The sequence below is a fragment of the Mytilus galloprovincialis genome, chromosome 5 (genome assembly GCF_965363235.1).
Source record: "Mytilus galloprovincialis chromosome 5, xbMytGall1.hap1.1, whole genome shotgun sequence".
Classification (NCBI taxonomy): Eukaryota; Metazoa; Mollusca; class Bivalvia; order Mytilida; family Mytilidae; genus Mytilus; species Mytilus galloprovincialis.
Window position 1 is genome coordinate 29084734 of NC_134842.1, and position 18811 is coordinate 29103544.

Below are 18811 nucleotides of genomic sequence, written 5' to 3' on the forward strand. Positions count from 1 at the left end.
TTTTATTTTTCTTATTTGTATGATATAAATATTTTTCCAATGTTTTGTTATTATTAGCATTGTTTTTAGCTCATACAAATTATTTCAAAATAATCATAGTAAAGAAACATCCTGGAGAAAAACAGATTGATTGATTTTTAGTGTTACTCACCACTTTCAGCAATATTGATTATATCTTGGTGACCATTTTTTTAATGGTTGAGAAAGTCAGAGTAATGGGAGAGAACCACCAAGGTGCTGAGTATTTTTTGTAAATGTTTGAATATTTTATATCAAATTATTTATTTTTGATTATAGCTCTACCATTTTGTATTTTTGTTAGATATAGCAATGATGTGGAGTCCCAACAGGTGATTTTTTTTGGCAATGGGAGGTAATAAATTCCACTGTTTAACTCCTCATTGATTTTCACATTTGTTTTTGCTTTGATATCAGATGCATACTAGATTACAAAAAAATGTATATTGACTGTTATTCAGAGTTCTGTAAATAAAAAAATGTAAACAGAGGTCTAGATAATAGTTTTGAGGGTGGGAGAAATCATTGGTCATTAGGGGTAGAATTGATTTGGTGAAATTTTCAAGATATGTGATTGAGAGTGCATCTGTTATTGTTTTATTTATTTCTATAAATAATGGACCAACAACTGAAAGATTGCAATTAAGATAATGATGACAGCCACCCTGGCAGCCAGGAGAGCAGCTCAAAGGAAGATGGTCAATAAAATCTTCAACCAAGTCTGAGGCTTAACCATGAAATTGAGAAGGCAAGTTTATTGAAGTCAAACAATTTCTATACATTTTCTAGAAATACATGTGTATAATTGTTAAAAAGTACATATTCATCTTTATTTTCTGCATGAAAAACATCTTTGAAGAATTTATTTACAAGTTTAATATTTTGAGATAGCAGGTACAAGTTTGATTAACAGCAAGATTTGTTTATTCAATGGGAGACAACTCATTTTCATTATTCAAAGTAGTTGAGTGCAGAATTCAAATCATAAACCTTTGACTATTTTTGTTTGTTTTTCAATCTTTTATATAAATATTACAAAATATGTGAATGTTAAACTATTGGTACATGAAGTAAGAAATCAGAACAACTTGTAAAGTAATCTTTAGGTTGACATATAAATTAGTTTGTAAAATTAATAAATGTATTAATTTCTTTTTAGATACTTTCTGTGGCATGTTTTCATGGTGTGGGAATAAGACTTGGTGGTCTAATACAGCTAATATGTAGGTAGGTACCAGTAATATTAATCCTGTTTAAAAGAAAATAATTCTATGAATAATATTATTTGGAAATAAATACTGACTTTAGGGTTAAGGTTTACTAGAACACACCCGCGAAATCGCGGGCATATACAGCTTGTAAACTGTTGTACGATGAATTTCTGTAAAAGATAATATGACTGGAGAATTTCATATAAGGTATCAAAAGCCCTCTCCCTTTTTTCAGAGTCCATTATATGTTTCCTTTCTGTTAAATTCAATTATTTTTCGTGTTTTTGGCCTTATACCACAATTATTCTTCCCCTTTGCTACCATGCATTTTGTTTGGTAAAGGTCAAATTAAATTAAAAATTTGCACTGCTTCAAACATGAAATAAATGAAACTGCTTATAGAGCATTATTATTCTAATAAAATGTGCTTCTAGGACAATCCATCAGTGCTTTTCCTTTTGAGAACCCTATTAACATGCCAATGGTAGGATTTGAATCGCGTATAAATGACTTAAAGGCTCATTTGAGGGGTGGTTTGAAATCCTGAGGTGCGTATTTTAACGAAATTCATATCCCGACATCCCGAAATTAAAAAAAAAATATTCCCGCATCCCGTAAAGATCAATCCCGAAATCCCAAGCTAAAAACAACCCGACGTCCTGAATAAGTCTTGCCTCCCTCTAATCTCTACACTATCTTCATTTTGGTCAAATCACTACTTTCACTTTCAACAATAATTTTGTATGCCCCATTTATGGGAATTATGTTTTTTATTCTGTTCGTCCGTTCTTCCGTCCTTCTGTATGGCTTCAGGTTAAAGTTTTCACTTTCAACAACAAATTTTTATGCCCCATTAATGGGAATTATGTTTTCAAGTCTGTTCGTCCGTTCGTTCGTTCGTCCAAAAGACTTAATGCAAAATAAAATAAATCGCTTCTTTATAATACATTGTAGACTCTATAATTAACTATATTGGTAGATATCATCAAAATGCGATGATTTTATGGATTTTCTGACCTAAAAGCTTTAAGAATACCTTTGGTCCAAAATGTTTAATAAACTAATGGTGCTAAGGGTAATATTTAAATTACAAGACATAAACTATTTCTGGATCAGGGAAAGTGAATTATGCTAAAAAAAAGTTCTGAGTTGTGAAAAATTGAACCTTCATTGGCGCTTTTGCGAAAACAGCAGAATTGCATAATCAACGGGTCATAACTTCGTAGTTTATATTGTGAAGTGCCAAAAAGATGATGTGGTTATTTTGTATCAATAATGATACCACAACAATGTATATGTCAAATTTGTAGTTTTTGGGCCTGAATCAAAAAAGATTAAAATCTTATGGCCAACTTTAGCTTTTTTAAACCTACCCGGCGCGCGCGCCCTACTAAAAATAATCAGTGGAATTCCACTGAAATCCCACATAAATCTCACTTGGGAATTCCACTGGTTCCCACTGGAATTCCACTGGACAATTTTGTCGGGATTTTTTAGAAGATTCCAGTGGAATCTCAGTGGAATCTCAGTGATATTTTTAAAATCCCACTTGGATTCCAGTGGAATCTCAGTGATATTTTTTCAAAAATCCCACTTGGATTCCAGTGGAATCTCAGTGATATTTTTAAAATCCCAGTGTGATTCTGGGCAATTTCCACTGAAATTTCAATGGGATCCCAATGAAATTTCAATAATTCCAGTGGGATTTTAATGCAAACCCAGAGAAATTTAAATGGATTCTTCAACACTATGTGTAGTGAAATTATTTTAAATTCCAGTGAAAACAGCAGATCAATCACGTTATTTTTTCATGTCTTAAATAGTTATCGACGTGTTTTTCAACAGACTGTCGGCATTCCAATGGGAACAAACTGTGCCCCTCTACTCGCCGACTTGTTTCTTTATTATTATGAGGCTGACTTCATGCAGGAACTTCTTAGGAAGAAAGATAAGAAGTTAGCAATATCCTTTAACTCTACTTTCCGCTATATAGATGATGTTCTTTCACTATAAACAATTCAAAATTTGGTGACTATGTGGAACGCATCTATCCAATCGAACTAGAGATAAAGGATACTACAGATACAGTTAAGTCGGCTTCATATCTTGACTTACATCTAGAAATTGACAATGAGGGTCGGTTGAAAACAAAACTTTACGACAAAAGAGATGATTTCAGCTTTCCAATTGTGAACTTTCCATTTCTAAGTAGCAACATTCCAGCAGCACCTGCATACGGGGTATATATCTCCCAATTGATACGATATTCCCGTGCTTGCATTTCCTATCATGATTTTCTTGATAGAGGTTTGCTGCTCACAAGGAAGCTATTAAACCAAGAGTTCCAAATGGTGAAGTTGAAATCATCCCTTCGTAAATTTTACGGACGCCATCACGAGTTGGTTGACCGTTATGGAATAACCGTTTCACAAATGATATCGGATATGTTCCTTACGTCGTAACTACAATCCCCTTCCCTTTCATGAATATGACCTACCGAATTAGACTATTTACCGGATTTGTAATCACTTAAGCAACACGACGGGTGCCACATGTGGAGCAGGATCTGCTTACCCTTCCGGAGCACCTGAGATCACCCCTAGTTTTTGGTGGGGTTCGTGTTGTTTATTCTTTATAGTTTTCTATGTTGTGTCGTGTGTACTATTGTTTTTCTGTTTATCTTTTTTATTTTTAGCCATGGCGTTGTCAGTTTGTTTTAGATTTATGAGTTTGACTGTCCCTTTGGTATCTTTCGTCCCTCTTTTATTGTCTTTTTTTTGGAAATGCAAGTGAAGTGTATAGGTTATTCTTTACTTTGATTTGTATTGGTCTTTTATTTTACTCTAACATCATAGGCCCATATTTACATGTATGTCTTGCCATTTTTAAAATCTCAAATTTGATCCACAATCATGATAATTGAGTACATATGTACTAATTAAGTTTTAAAAGATAATACTTTTTGCTTTTTTGGAAAAGATGTCTCTATATATATTAAATTATTACAGTCATACTACAGATCTCCAATTTTGCGAAAACTAGCTACTATTAAATAATATTTTATTGAAGAGATTGTCTTAAAGATATATTAGTCATGTGTCATACTGTGACAATCCAATAGTAATTATGTATATGCAAAAAATGCATGGTCTTATAGTTATTTTCTTGATCCTACATGGTCACAATTTATTTGAAGGAAATGATAGTTTCATAATTTTCAAAAAGGTTGAAATACTTATTCATAATTTGTACTTACCAGAAGATTTAATCCAAAAAATATGAAAACATCAATCTTCACAAATCCAATAGTCATGTCATCAAAAAAATACATCTTCACTTTTTAATATCAATAGAATATAACTTTTGCTCTTTTAAATTTTAGTCCACAACTCTACATCCATGGTAAAATTCATATTTTGGTCAAGATAAATAAGACATCTTTTCTTGTAATGGCTGCAAGTTCAAATTTTGAATCTGACTAGTGTTGGGGTTGTATCTATAGGGAGTTGTTTGATTCCTTGCAATGTTTTCCTAATCATACTATTAAATTACCTAAATCTTAAATATCTGATATATATAATAATAAATAAATGATATTTACCAACTTTTATCTATTATTTTTATATTTTGAACTGTAGAAATTTAAGAGAAATATACAAAGACATGTGGTCTCCTTCATTGGGCCCCATTGAGTGTGTACATATCATTTCCTGTCCATTTCACAGAGGCAAATTGAAAACAGATTGGCACATAACATTTCTATTACTAATTGATAAGAAAGAGACTGCTTGGAAATAATATTTGTGTATAATCATGATATAATACTTAACTAAATATAGAGATAGACTTAATAATTAATTGTACTTGAAAATAAATAAATTTTAATTACCTGCAACTCCTTTGTTGAAAAATTCAAAATTAAATTGTCTTAAATACTGTTAGTGAAATAAGTATATATATTCTAGTCACTTTATACATGTTTAAATGTACATGTATAAATAGCAACACATAACATTTTTCAGGTCCATCATCATTTAATTATCAGCTAAATTCATTGAAATTTTTTATAATGAAAATTCTACAAGTCCAACATCCCACTGGAATTATATATTTATAAAAGACACATGTCCAAATTCCAGTGGGATAATTAGGAATGACAAAGTACAAATTTCCACTGGAAAATATAGAAATAATCCAGTGGAAATGCCACTGAGATACCATCGGGATAAACTTCCCATTGGGATTCCACTGACACTCCAAAACATTCCAGTGGGATTCCACTGGATTTTTTTCCCCCACTGGGATTCAAGTGAATCCCAATGGTATCCCACTGGAATCCCAAGTACATTTTCAGTAGGGGGCCCTTATAGGATTGAATTGGGTTGTTAGTTTGATGTCTGTTATTATATATTTTACCCATTTTATATACCTGTAACGTAGATAGAGTATTCCAGAAGTGATCCTTTAAAACAATTTTGATTGACTAAGCATTTGATATTTCAGGTTAGCACTACAGCTTGTCTGTAAGGATTGAAGCTGGGAAAGGGCCATTGGAGCTGAATTTTATGGTAAGAACTAAAAAAATAGATTGAACTATTCATCTAAGAGTATGTAAATGCACCATGGATTTTATTATGTACACATGTAGATCTAACATTTTTAAAATGTTTTCCAAATTAAAAGTTTTAAATATACCGGTAATCATAAGGGTATATAAGAATAAAGAAAGGTTATAAGATTGCCAACTACACAACTATCAATAAGAGAAGCAAATTACAGTCACCGTAAGACATTCAACAATGAGCAAAATCGTTATGAATTTTAATAATACAACTGGTTGAATATCACAATAGGTACTCATATTCATTATTCTAATCTCTCATGATACATAACTTTGAAGGTAGATTTTTCTGAAATCGGTAATATTCATATTGCATTTTTGTCCATTTATTAAAAAATCACAAGAATAGATGCATGCATAATTTGTGAATTTACAGTACAAGTTTTAAAGTAAGCAATAAGGGGCCCTGAATATGACAAAATGTGTAACAATTTTAAACACGAAAACCAATGCAATGATTCATAAAAAAGAATAACGAAAATTAATCAAGACACATATTGATTACTTTTTATACCCCCGCTTTAAAAAAGGGGGGGTATACTGTTTTACCTCTGTCTGTCCTTCCGTCAGTCAGTCTGTCCGTCCCATGAATATTTTTCGTCGCATTTTTCTCAGGAACTACAATACAAGGATTTCTGAAATTTGGTTTCAGGGTTTATCTAAGTCAGCTATACTGTGTCATGCGTTTTCAGATTGATAATTCGACAACTTCCTGTTTACCGAACACTTGTATGATTTTACACATGATAGCCAAGTTGAAAATTTTCATCACATTTTTCTCAGGAACTACAATACAAGGATTTCTGAAATTTGGTTTCAGGATTTATATAAGTCAGCTATACCGTTTGATGCGTTTTCAGATTCATCACTTGACAACTTCCTGTTTACCGAACACTTGCATATTTTTACACTATTAATATTATCCACTTGCGGCGGGGGTATCATCAGTGAGCAGTAGCTCGCAGTTTCACTTGTTTGTCCTTATTTGCTAATAATTGTATCAGATGTTTAAATTTTTATATAGGTTTGATCATTTGTTTAAGAATGTTTATTTCTTTTACAGGAAACTCTGGCTGACGCATAAATTGATTATGTGATATAACAGTGAAGAATGTTATTCAGAAATTTATGTATATGTTTCAAAAAATGTAATTTTTTACACCAAAAAAAAAATGTGTAAAGATTCTCCATTTTCAACTAGATTGGAAGCTTGTATTTAAAATTTCAAAATTACTCTTACTTTTCTTATCGTGCTTATGGATCTTATTCGTTATTCCCCACCCCCTGTAACTGTATTTCATTTTTACCTTGAAAATGAAATGAAACGGATCAATTTTACTTGTAAACTTAATAATGGTCTGTCTAGTCCAAAGGCTTCCAGTCAGTTCAGAATGGAGAATCTAAAAAAAAAGAAAAACAAAATGTATTGTGTTTTTTGAGTTTCCTAAATTGTTAGATATTTTTACAACTTTTTGTTATTTTTTTGCAGTGCTTTTAGCTAAACAAATTACAATTATTTCACAAGAAGCAGAGTAAAGGAACATATTGGTGAAAAAAGATTGATTGATTGAATTTTGGTGTATAATGCCACTTTCAGCCCAATTTGTAATATCTTGATGGCCATTTTTTATGGGTTGAAAAAGTTAAAAGTAACAGTAGATACCCACCAACTTTTCCCCCAGGGAACTGTCAATTCTAGTCAATTAAGCTTAGAGTCAAACACACCTACCACAGGTTGGGTTTGAATTCTCAACCTCATTTTGACATGCTAGAGATACAATAATACTTCTTAGACCACTAAGGCCCTTAGGTAAAAGTTAAAATACTAAATTAGTTTTTGAAATGTGTTGTAGTTTTTACATACCGTATTATTTTTTCATTTTAATTATATTATATTTTGTATTGTTGTTAAATATAGGAAGGATGTGGAGTCTCGACAGGGTCATATTTTCAAGGCAAGGGGAGGTAATTCCCTTGTTATATTCCTCATACTTTAAATTTCCTAAGTGTTTATAGGGAATATAATTTTTTTTATTTAAATATTCACTTTTGTACACATTTTCTTTAAATATCAGATGTATACTAGCTAAAATGACTATTATTTAGAGCTCTGTAAATAAAAAAAAATAATATGTAAGCAGAGCTCTATATTTAGATAATAGATTTGGAGGGTTTGAGAAATAGTGGGTCACTACAATTGATGAGGGGAAATTTTCAAAAAAACTGATTTTGTTAAAACTGTAAAGTGCATCTGATATTTTTTTTTTATACATGTATAATGTTATTTCTGAAACCAAATGGACAATAAGATAATGAGGACATGGACCTCCTTGGCAGTTATGATAGCAGCTCTAAGGAAGATGGTCAATTATATCTTCAACCAAGTCTGAGGCTTTACCAGGAAAAATCTGTGGTGAGTTGAAATGTTCCACAAAATTTATAATAATATTATTATAGACTTTTAAAACTTTTTATTTATTAAGGGTTTTTGTGTGATATTGAAGATATCTGCATCATTTCATAACATTTTTTTATAACTTGTATTTAATGAAAATGTTTTCTACCTTATGTATCAAGTCAATATTTTGAAGATATTATATAACAAATTCATAAGAAATGATACAAGGCATAATTATGTTTCTCTTCTTAATTTTATCTTTTAAATATTTTTTTTTCATTTCAGGTTGTTGAAATTACAATGTTTTCCTGGTGTTGGGAGTAAGACATGGATATCTGATATTGTTAACATGTTGGTAGGTATTACAGCTTTTATTTTTAATAATTTAAATAGTATTTGACATCAATACATTTTTTGAAGGTTTGAAATACTATATACAATATGATGAAATACAAGTTTATTTTTTGCTAACTTAATAAAATTGAAAATTAAATCGGGAATGTGTTGGAGAGATTAAAAAAAAAACTTACAAAGGGCAAAAAACATAACCATTAGTTTGATTTTGAATACCAATTATTTTCTTGCAGAATTTTGTTTGTTATCTGAGAACTTTTAAACAATTATTATGATGTACATATTTTTTGAAAGTTGAGAATAACTGACCTTGAACTTTGTTTTACAGGTTAGCATCACAAGTTTCCTTGGGGTTACTTGCTTGGGGAGTTATTAGAGCTGTTTTAAGGTGAGAATTTATTATACATGTATCTAATTTTAAATGCCCCTAGATATCTATATATCTATCCTTATTATATGTCAATGTAAAATGTTGTACCTTTACTTTAGAAGTGTATTTATATTTACTGATTTGTCTCCCTTGCCCTGAACAAGATTAGGCCCGAGACTACAATTAATTCCTCTATCAGTTCTTTATAACGTTTTGTCGCATTAAAAAAAAATTACCTATTCTTTTTGTCTAATTTTTGGTGTGTGCAATGTACAGTTCAAGTCCAAAAACATATGAAAATTGCATGTTTACATCATACAAATTTGGCCAATACACATCCATACCCCTATAGGCAAGTCAAGAGATGTTCCGAAAAGTGTAAATACTACCTTTTTGCACCTGGCCGAATCATTCTTATCAAAATCAGTTAAAATAAAACATCCAAAAGTTTATTTCAGCTCTCTTTATTGCTAAGGTATTTGATGTCAAGTCTCATAATTGTAAAGTTTGGAAAATTTATTTTTGTGTATTGACAGATTTCAGTAAAATGAAGTAGCAAAAATAAGAAGAGTTTTCACATTTATTGATATGGTTTTTTTTTCAAATTGAATTTTATTATATACCTTTAAGATTATTTTGATAAAATAATTGAAACTTAACTTTATTTCTTTTCAGTTGAAAGTGTAACAGTTGCTGCCTTGTATGGTAAAATCCTCAGACAATAATCCTGCAAACAATCGGATGAACTGTTACTATCTCTATTGGAACAATCTGTAGACAGTAGTCTTGTAAGCAGAATGAGTTTTTAACAAATTGTATTTTTATTGCTGTATTGAATTTCAAATTATAGATTTTTTTTTAATTTATATTACTTGCATTCAATTATTGTTTTGTGATTGATGAAAAATTGAACTGAAATTATTGTTATTTGAGGGGTCCCAAAGGTATGTCATATGGTTTCTCAAAGTACCCACAAGACGTACATAGGTTTACATATATTTTTAAGTTATGGTAAGCCTTACAAGTGCTTATTGAAATGAATTTTGTCGGTTACAATCCAAAATAGTAGAATTTTGATGGCCAAACACTACAAAGAGAATATGAAACTAGTCCCCTGTTAAATATTTTAACTACTAAATTTTGACCCCAAATAAAAATGTTTGGGTTTTGGGGTGGGTTTTACTCCACTGACTGCCTAAGAGGGGACCAGGCCAGCCCAAGTGATTCCCTTTATAATCAACATTTTTTTCCCACAAAAGGGGGGCCTCTAAACGGCCTCTGCAATTGGAAGATTAGTGTTTTCTGTCTATTTGTCCATCATCATCTCTCATCCACGGCTTATAAACTATTGGTAGATTTTCATTGAAACTTTCAGATTATCTTCTGTAACTAATGGCAGTGTGTATTTTGTTTTATTATAATGAAATTTTGGGATTCCCAATTGAAAGAATGGACCTTTTAAATACTTTGTTTTAACTTTTGGAAGCATCTCCTACAATGAGTTCATCATATGAAGGATAGGTTAGTTTGAATTTTTTTTATTATGTTTTTATCCTGCTTTTAATCTTGTCTTAAAAAGTTGGATCTCATTATTACAAAATTGGCATGACATTAATACAAATTTTTAATATATTCTACTTCAAGACAATAGTATATTACCACTGTAGCTTTGAAATATATATAAGGTTTGCTATAACAACATTTGTGTTTTATATGATTTTATCTGATTTTAGTGGTTTTTATCTGATTTTATTTGTTATTATTGTAAAATTTTGTTATACCAAGCCTTAATATAGCAACTTTACCTGACCATATAGGAAAATAGGTATTTAGTTGGATCTTAACACGTACTTGTGATTTGGTTAAAACCGGTTTTGTTCAAAATATACGAAGAAATGTCGAAATGTTCAGGACTTAATTAAATCCGTATTTCGGTAGGATGGTGCAAGCATACGATTTTTATGGCGTCTTACACTTTGAGAAGCGAATAATCTTCAACTACTTTATTCAAATATTGTGTAAAAACGTTAATTTTGAGCTATGAAAATCAAGTGGCTCGAGTATTTTTCTGAGGAAGTTTTAAAAAATTGCAAAGAAATATTTTTACATTTGGGTTAGCTTTCATTAGTCTTAACTATCTATAGATTAACAACTTTTGGTTATATTTATAATTTAGAATCATCATTGAAGGTGGGGGACGATTTCGCAGATAATTAATTATATTGATGTGCCATTTGTATGCAAGAGTGACATTTCGTTGTATTATGTGCCAATTCGAAAAAAGTTATGCGAGTATTCTCTCCCCTTAACAGGTTCATTATTTTATGATTAAGTTTAGGTTTCTGATATAATTTTGAATAATTACAAAATGTATCAATTCAATATATTTCAGTTTTTGTTATTGGTGTATCAAAAACATTAATGTACGAATATAATTTCATAAATTTGAAACGTTTAAAATGATTACATACCAATATAAAGAACCGTTCATCATTTTTGAAAAAGACTATGAACGAAAATCGAGTTATTTATCTTCCCTTGGTGACAGATTGATTGGGAAGTGAACCAGCGTAATATAATGGTAATCACAAAGAGGGACCAGCAAGCAATTTTTAATTGTAGCTTATTCAACGTTAAAACAATTTTCCACTATAAACGAATGTTACTTAATACAAATATAAGGACTTTGTTAGCTAAATCTACAAATTTTATTAGATATTATGATTTTTTATTGCAATAGATTAATATGCTACTTAATATGATTGGGTTTGTTCGGAAACTAAAAAAATTTACTTTTACATGCAGATCTTTTTTTTCATAATGATATCTGACATTTTTATGCTTTTAACTCTCTGTTAAATTCATAAACATTCTATTTCACCCTTCAACTATTGATGCAGTCCTTGGAAGATTGATCAAATTGTTAGATTTGTGGATGCAAGTTGAGAATCTGCTCTAACTAAATCTATGTTGATATCAGCTGAACTAACCTATCCTTCAATATGAGTAATAAGATATAAGAAAAGAAAAAAATCCATTCTTTGATTAGAGAACCTTTAGAAGTTATAAAAAATAGTACACAATGTCGGCAGAGACTGAAGATTATTTGAAAGTATCGGGAAAGTCCCATTTAATCTTGATAATTGTGGGTTAAAGTTGTAGATGGATGAGCAAACATATCATACACTTAATCACTATACCACATTCCAGCCTAATGCATCAATCAGACTATAAAATAATAACTGAACACTAGTTATCTGCCATCCTGGGTTCCATAAATATAAAAATATACTACTTAATTTGAAAAACAAATAGCTTAGAAATTTGGAAGGAGTAAAGAAACTATAGTTTAAAACAGCTTGAGGTTAAAAATGTGAATGAATTAAATGTAATCTGTTCACTGGAGGATCCAGAAATTTTCATAAAGGGGAAAAAAGGGGGGGGGGGGTTCTCACAGATTGTTAGAGGGGCCTCCAGTGGTACTTCAGTGATTTCCTATTAAAATAATCAACCAAATTTTTCCCACCTCTGCTATTTCATTAGTAATCTAATCATTTTTTGCACAGATCAAGATATTTAGTTTGTTTTAATTACCCAGTAAATAAGTTGAGTAATTCTCAAAAAATAATTTGTACATGCATGTTTTAATATTTTTATATTATAGTTTTTACCACAGTTTTACTTTGTATAAGAATTGTATTGTTTTTGGATGTCATTTTTAAAAGTTGAGACAAACTGAGGATTCTTTTTTTATATGGAATTCTATTATTTATTTATAAGTTAAGGGGGTTCGCGGGTCTAAATCATTTATATAGGATTTCTCTATATTTTTCTATAAATAAACTTTATCTTATAGTTAATAGAAAAATAAAATAAAAAAATGGGGTCACCGTTCATTTGCGCTCACAATCTGCCTTCGAAAGAAGCATACATCTTTGTAAAAGTGTTTTTTTTTCTGTTGAACTAATAGGAGAAATAAAGGCAATATCGAAATAAAAAAAGAAATTTATTACAGAAATCGCTCAAATTTTACAATAATTTAGTTTAAGTACAGCATATATCGAAATTATATTAAAAAATATAGGTCACCGATGAGTTAAAGAGATATTTCAATTTAAAAGCCAAAAAATGGCATTTTTCCACCAAAGGGAGATAATTTGGAACTTTTTCAATGATGTTTACATTTTAAAAGTCATCTGGGGCCAACACGAATTAATTGTTTTGAATGTTTTTTGTACCATATGATAAAGTAACAACTACAAGAGGTAATAAATAAAATTTGTAATGAAAAAAAATGTTTAATTTTTTTCTGAAATTTTTATACCCTCGAGCCTCCTTAAGTAAGGACTAGAAAACCTTAAGTTTATATATTAAACAAAGAATAGTCACTAAATGATTACAAAATTTATTACATGTATCAAAAAATTTACATGATTTTATTTTAATTCATAAACTTTTATACATAATTATATAGACTAAGAAATTACATTAGGATTATTTCCCCCAATAATAAAAACAACCAGGAAAATAGATAGTATACTCAGTACTGTCATTTATTTTGCATTATTGTAATATTTTGCTACTGATACCAAACCCATGATGCAGATCCTTTGCCCCCCTTTTATTTGAAGATAATTTACAACTGATCAAAAGCATATCACAAGTAACTGTTTGTTTATTTACTCACATCTTAAAAGAAGCAGATTGTGTTTGGTTTCATTTGGTTATTTTGTATCATGAAGAATCATAATAATTGGTAATTAAAATTTATTTGGAAAATCATCTTATCTTAATTGTATCTGGATGACAAGTAAAGGGGGAAGAGGTTTCTGTGGTAGAGGGTATGACACATGCAGATGCTTTAATTATATTTATTTATATTTATTTATATTTAATTATATTTCCATCACTTGGCGTCTTTCATCATCATTGGCTTGGCAGTGTATCATCAGCAGAACTTAGGGATACTTAACAGGGTTGTCTTTTTTTAAAACTTTATAGTCCAAACTTTAAAGGTGCTGGATAGCTTCATAATTGTATGAAGATGCCAAATGGTCTTTTTATTTGACTAATTACCCCATTTTTATGTGTAATATGGACAACTATATTTGGTACAAATGTATATGGATTCATTGCTAGGTATACATATAAAAAGAAGTGGTGTGATTCCTAATGAGACAACTCTTCACAAGAGACCAAATGGCACAGACATTTACAACTAAGGTGTCTTTTATAAAATAACATCAGTGGTCTTGTATTAGTGTGTTCGCCTCAAGTTGGAACTCTGGCATGTTAAAACCTAAAACCTAAACGACTCAAAAATTGGTATTTGCTGCTGCTCTTTTTGTGGATTGCACAAAGCAGGGTTAATATGCATGTACCTGTCCTGAATATGCATTTAATTGCCACAGGACTTTAACAGCTGTCCATCATTACCATCATGAGAGATCGCCTAGCTTTACAGAGTCATGGTTCAGTGATTAATGTTCAGTTTTGGGATTAGGTATTTGTTTCTCTGAAACTAAGTAATTCATTATGTTTATTCAATGAATAGAATAATTGTAAGGTTCACATGTCTGTCTAACAAGGTTCATCTGACTTTGACCTTATTTTCATGGATATTTTAGTCAATAGTTTGTTTTTTGCTAACTTCTTACAAGCTTTATATTTTAGAAGGTGCTTCATACTTTGTATATAGATGCCTCATTTTACGAAGTTTCCGACAGTCACATGTCCAATGTCCTTGACCTCATTTTCATGGTTCAGTGATTACTTGAAAAAAAGTTAAGATTTTTTGTAATGTTAAATTCTCTCTTATTAGTAATAGGATAACTATATTTGGTATATGCGTACCTTGCAAGGTCCTCCCTGTCAGACATTTTTCACTTGACTTCGACCTCATTTCATGGATCAGTGAACAAGGTTAAGTTTTGGTGGTCAAGTCCATATCTTAGATACTATACGCAATAGGTCTTGTATATTCGGTATATTGAAGGACTATAAGGTGTACATGTCCAACTGACAGGTTTCATCTGACCTTGACCTCATTTTCATGGTTCAGTGGTTATAGTTCAGTTTTTGTGTTTTGGTCTGTTTTACTTCTATTATATGCAATAGGTATACTATATATTTGTTGTATGGAATGATTGTAAGGTGTACATGTCTAGCGTGCAGGTGTCATCTGACCTTGACTTCATTTTCATGGTTCAGTGGTCAAAGTTAAGTTTTTGTGTTTTGGTCTTTTTTTCTAATACTATATGCAAAAGGTCAACTATATTTGGTGTATGGAAATATTTTATGATCTATGTCAGTCACATAGGTTTTATTTGACCTTGATCTAGTTTTCACGGTTCATTGCTCAGTGTTTAGGTTTTTGGTGTGTTTTTCTTAAACTATAAGCAATAGGTCAACTATATTTCTTGTATGTATGGAAGAATTGTTAGCTGTACACGTCTGACTGGAATGGTTCATCTGACCTTGACCTCATTTTCATGGTTCATTGGTCAATGTTTAATTTTCTTGGTAAATGTTAAGTTTATATGACAGTTGTAATAAAGCTTTATATTAAGGACTATCAACATACTATCAATGATTGGTAAAGAAGGCGAGAAATTTCAGCGTGTGCACTCTTGTTTTTATTAGGATTATTTCTTAGAAGTAAAAAAGAGTTATAAAAGATATTCAAAAATAGGTTAACTGTATTTGGTATACAGAATGATTGAAAGGTTAACGTGTTTGTCTGATGAGGTACATCTGACCTTGACCTTATTTTCATGTTTTTTGGTCTGCATTGACTTTTCATGACACGGTTCCAACTAATGTGAGTGTATCAGATTATTGTAAGGTGGTTTATCTAAAATTTCCGTTATTTTCATAGGTCACTGCAATTGATAATGTTGCCTGTTTTAAACTCTATTTCTTTTTAAAGACTTTCAACACAGATTTCAACTATTAGACAGATGCCAAGTGATTAAGAAGAGCTCGCTTGGCCCTTATAGCCGTGTGAGATAAAAAGTACAGATCAGAGAGTACTCACAGTTTAAGTGACAAAACAATTAATAAAAAAATTATGTATCTAAGACTAAAATATCAATCGGTACACATTCAACATCCAAAAAATTAAGTATAAAGACACCATTACCAGTCAGAAAAAAAAACCTTGTTGCACAGCCAAAATATAGGTATCTACAGATTGTAGTACTCTGAAAGAACATATGTGTTATATTTTATATGGTTTAATTTTCTTATAACAAAATCAATACTTATACCAACAAATTCATTTTCCAAAGATTTAACTACTGTGTTGAATAGTAAACCTTTTAGATTTTTTTATTCAAATTGTATCTAAATTTCCAGGCTTGATTAACAACATCAATGTAAAATTTAGGATGTTCCATTTCATTTGAAATAAGTTTTCTACAGGACCAGTAAAACTTGCACACCAAATATTTGTCTTTATGAGTTAACTGCAATTTCAGTCATGTTGACATATTTGTAGATCTTTAATAATCCTGATCATTTTCCTTTTTAGAAGAATTTTCTTCAGAAATAGCTGTTTTTATGATTTCCGGACTGTGCGTCCTTTAGTTCGTTCATCCGCCAGTCTGTCCCACTTTAGGTTTAAGTTTTTGGTCAAGGTTGTGTTTGATGAAGTTGAAGTCCAATCAACTTGAAACTTATTAACCCGATAGTGCAAGTGGGCCATCCGTGTACTATGGACACATTCTTGTTTTGCTATTTCTTTGGTTTTTGTTCGATATTGATGGCAAAGAATAAATAGACAATATAGACAATATTTTATTCGCACAAACACATTTACATTAAATGGTTATGGCATACAAAATGAAGACAATAAACTTACAATAATTAAATTGATTACAATTATATTAGAGTGACAGTGGTATTCACAGCAAAGAAGAAAAAGGCTATAAATATCAACAGTTAACACATTATTAATGTTCGTGAACAATTGAAAAAAGAACACAAACAAAAATTAGGTTGGCAATGCATATTAAAAGAAATAGAAGTTATACAGATGTTCTTAATAAAAGACAATCATTAATATACTTTATGGTGATTTTTATAATGACTGGTAGACTGCTATTTAAAAGTACAGTCAAATGCTTAAGTGTTATAGTGGACTGCAATTTAATAAAATTGAAATTAAGATTTTTATTAATATTTTGTATATAGGTATCCCTTAATGATGTATAGCATGGACAGATTGAGAAGAAATGGTATTCATCCTCAATTTCTTGTTTGTTACAGGATAAGCAAATGCGTTTACTTCTTTCAATGTTGGTATAACGCCCTCTTTCAATTGCTAGGGAATGTGCACTTAGTTTAAATTTACTGAAAACTGATCGGTCAGTTTTGAATTTACATATATCAATATATGGGGGCCTTTTTCTAATTTTTTTTAGTATGACAAAAGAAATTTAATTTTTCACATTTATTGATAGAACAATTTATAATTTGATAAGCCTGGTCATAGATTCTTTGTTGGATACAATTTATGTAATATTTTAAATTAAAAGTATCAAAAGTGAGATGACCAAAACCTAATTTATTTAACCAGTCTTTTACAATGTTTACCCATTTACTTGTTTTCTCTACATTATTATATATTTTATGGACTAAAGTGTTAGGCGAGTTTACAATATGGTTTAGAAATTTTATAGCTGAAAGCTGAATTTTAAAGTACAAAGGGATTCTGTTTGTCTCAGTTAAACAGGCTACATTTGTTGTTTTGCACTGTACACCTAAAATTTCTTTAATAAATTTAATATGTAAATGTTCAAATGGATCTGAATCTTTGAACACTTGGCTTACACCCCAAACTTCACTTCCATAAAGAGTTATTGGAACAACTAAAGTATCAAATAATTTTTCAAGCATACTGCAGGAATTATCTAAAGAGACTGTTTTTTTAATTTTAAACCAAGCCTTTCTTCCTTTTTCCATAAGATTTTTTTTTGAATGACTTAAACTTCCTGAACAATTTATAGTTATTCCAAGGTAACAAATAGATTTGACAGTCTCAAGATGTTCTTTTCCTACTTTAAAATAATTACAGTGAGATTTTCCATTAGAATTGAATATTATAATTTTTGATTTTTGTTTGTTAACATCAAGTTTCCATAGGGAACAAAATTTAGTTAACTCATTTAGTGCATTTTGTAGCCCTTCTTGGGTTTCAGACAATAAAATAATGTCATCTGCATATAATAATGATGTTAATTTAACATCTCCTATAATAATTGGTTGAGTGTTTGCATGATCAAGGTCATTTACAAGGCCATTTATATAAATATTAAACAAAGTGGGGCTAAGTACATCCCCTTGTTTTACTCCACAATTTGATATAAATTCATGGCTCATACCATTTTGAAATTTAATTCTGCATTTGTTGTCATTATACATTGATTGGATGACGTTAAAAAGCTTGCCTGGAAGTCTGTTTTGGAGTAGAATATAGAATAAACCCTCCCTCCAGACAGTATCAAAGGCTTTTCGCAGATCTATAAATGCTGCAAAAATTTTCTTTTTTTTAGTTTTATATTTGTCTACAATAGACTTTAATGAGAAGATATGATCTGCTGTTCTAGCTTTTTCTTTGAAGCCAATCTGATTTTCACTTATCAAATTATTGGTGTTAATAAACTTCATTATAACAAGTAAAACTATGAGCTACTGCTCACTCAGTCTGATGATACCCCTACTGTGACTGCAGTATATCAATAGTATAAAAAGATGTAATTGTTTGGTAAACAGGAAGTTGTTGATTGATGAATCTGAAAACACATCACAGGGTATAGCTGACTCATAAAACCTTGAAC

At 30.4% G+C, this 18811-nt stretch overlaps 1 long non-coding RNA gene across 1 annotated transcript; it reads left to right on the top strand.

The window, feature by feature from the left end:
- Positions 1–11: 11 nt before the first annotated feature.
- Positions 12–13754, top strand: LOC143075557 (uncharacterized). The gene is made up of 7 exons (XR_012978345.1): positions 12–766; positions 1178–1245; positions 5733–5797; positions 6914–8263; positions 8534–8603; positions 8931–8990; positions 9648–13754. It is a non-coding gene; the product is annotated as an uncharacterized LOC143075557 (long non-coding RNA).
- The last annotated feature ends 5057 nt before the right edge of the window (positions 13755–18811 follow it).